Source organism: Argopecten irradians, chromosome 9 (genome assembly GCF_041381155.1).
Source record: "Argopecten irradians isolate NY chromosome 9, Ai_NY, whole genome shotgun sequence".
Lineage (NCBI taxonomy): Eukaryota > Metazoa > Mollusca > Bivalvia > Pectinida > Pectinidae > Argopecten > Argopecten irradians.
This window is the reverse complement of record NC_091142.1, coordinates 40,447,785-40,450,544: the sequence shown is the minus strand read 5'-3', so window position 1 is coordinate 40,450,544 and position 2,760 is coordinate 40,447,785. Positions and strand designations below refer to the sequence as shown.

General features: G+C 33.7%; 1 long non-coding RNA gene across 1 annotated transcript; it reads left to right on the top strand.

Moving 5' to 3' along the window:
• Positions 1–19: 19 nt before the first annotated feature.
• On the top strand, positions 20–1,311 carry LOC138332334 (uncharacterized). Its single transcript, XR_011209809.1, has 2 exons — positions 20–221; positions 489–1,311. It is a non-coding gene; the product is annotated as an uncharacterized lncRNA (long non-coding RNA).
• The last annotated feature ends 1,449 nt before the right edge of the window (positions 1,312–2,760 follow it).

Sequence of the window (2,760 nt, the reverse complement as noted above, 5' to 3'; positions counted from 1 at the left end):
ACAGGTCACCTCCTTATATACAGGTCTTTATATACAGGTCACCTTTATATACAGGTCACCTTTATATACAGGTCATCTTTATATACAGGTCACCTTTATATACAGGTCACCTTTATATACAGGTCTCCTTTATATACAGGTCACCTTTATATACAGGTCTTTATATACAGGTCACCTTTATATACAGGTCACCTTTATATACAGGTCACCTTTATATACAGGTCACACAGGTCACCTTTATATACAGGTCACCTTTATATACAGGTCCCTCATTTTATATACAGGTCACCTTTATATACAGGTCACCTTTATATACAGGTCACCTTTATATACAGGTCACCTTTATATACAGGTCACCTTTATATACAGGTCACCTTTATATACAGGTCACCTTTATATACAGGTCACCTTTATATACAGGTCACCTTTATATACAGGTCACCTTTATATACAGGTCACCTTTATATACAGGTCACCTTTATATACAGGTCCAATTGTGTTGAGTTTGGTTAGACTCCGGTTTAATTAAGCAGGTGGTCGTTATACAGGGGTGGTCACTATAAGGTTATTTTTACTGGACTATTGTTGTCTGTGGGTTGAGAATTCAGCTACATGTTTTTCACTACGGTAGTCATACTGATGTCCTATTGTGTAATTTCAGTTTAGATTTTTTAAAAATGAAGAATTTGTTGCTCTTGCCATATTCATGTATATACTTATCAGCACCTACCCAGTATTTAACCCCAGATAAACAACTACCAGGGTATAGTCTGGTTGAAACATATATATACATTTCAAAATTCACATTCCTGCAAAATCATTCTAATATAGTCTAATGAAACAAGCGGTTGTGGCGATTTAGTGTTATCTTTTAGAAATTTGTTTTCAGCTTTTTAGTTATGATTAAAACAATGTTTATAATTGGCTTTAAGACAATGTTTATAATTGGCTTAGAATTGGTTTAGAATATGTTAAACATGTATTAACTGTATACCTTAATTTCCATAAGGCCTAAAACTACAGCATAATATGCATGATAATTTATTTTATATATATTGGTATCTTAAAGGTATATGGTATATAAGTATTGATTCGAAGTTTGTACTCAATGCAAGGCAACTTGATGTGATTAACTGTAAATACTATTCATGTATGTATGCATTTAATTATTTTACTATTTCAATATTTCTCTTTTGATATACAAATTGTAAAGATGATGTGTATAGAGTAGACTAAGTAAAATGTTAGTCCTGTACTTGAAACATTATGCCTATGGTAGCTGGAAATATAATCTGCATGTATAAATATGAATTTATTACAACATGAATCCTTTTTTTAACATTTCACAATTTCATCAAGGGACTTTTGTTGCTGTAAACCAACTTATTTTCACAGGAATTTAATTTCACAATTTTATGCCTAATGACTTTATTATCCCCCACCCAACGAAGTTGGCGGGGGATATACAAATGGGTTCCATCCGTCCGTCTGTCCGTCCGTCTGTCCGTCCGTACGAATGGTTTCCGGAGCATAACTCTAAAACCAGTAGAGATATTTCCACAAAACTTCATGCTTCATGCACGATGCTTTTTTCTGTAACCATAGAAACATTGCTGAAAATATCATATTTTTGTAGCAGGTTCATTTCCGGAGCATAACTCTAAAACCAGCAGAGATATTTCCACGAAACTTCATAGACACATTCTTTTTATGGTCTAGTAGTACCTTTTGCTATTTTTAGGTTTTCATTTTTTGCACTTTTTCCGTTACCATGGAAACATTGCTGAAAATATCATGGTAAATGGTAAATGCTACTTTGCAAAAAACTCCACCCATCTTTGTGTAAGTCTAATGTAAATGTCAAGGCTGTATACCTGATTCAACAATTGCAGCCCCGCTCTACTTGAATTATACTCCATCTTTCTTTAACTCAACTTCCTTTTTCCTGTTTTTTTCCATACACATAAGTCTCCACAATCAAACTTACTTCAGCTTTGATAGCTCCATTGGCGGGGGATCTGAATGACTATGTCCTTGTTTAAAAGGTCATGATTTACAGTTTGAAAGTTCTAAGATACTTGTAGTCGTTTTTGCAGCGATTTTTTTTCATGAAATTTCATCGCACGTTTTTTATGGTATTCTATATCCCTAGCCTCTACAGCACATAACCAGACTGGTACATTTCTCAGCTTTTAGGAGATACAAAAAAAAACATAAAATGCGTGCAACATGTGACTTTCTGACTTTACTAGAGTCTGTGTGTTATAGTGTAAAACTACATGGTAAATTGAAGTGATCAGCAAATTTTGCTAAGGTCAAGGTAGTGATTACACTTCTTTAGTGAAACATCAAAAGTCACTGAAACATGGATTGTATTATGATGAATTCTTTTTAAGAAATTTTAGAAATATATGAAACAAATATAAATGAAATTTTAATCCATGAATATGGTGATTACAATAATAAAATCACTGATGAAATTATCATCGGACACCCACAGTTGATTGCTATGCTTCACTTATTTCCACATGATATAAGCGTGTAGTGCATCAACCATGGTCAAACAATGTGATGTCACTACAGTAAGCTTATTTACTGTAAATGATAAGTGTAGTGTAATTGACCCTGGGTCTCCGTGTGATAAAGTATACACTACACATTCTCAATCAATTCTTTGTTCCTCTCCAGAACCACACTGTCCCATTCCTGTTTACTAGTAATTAGTGTATAGAACAGATATAAACCTACCGATCCTCTCCA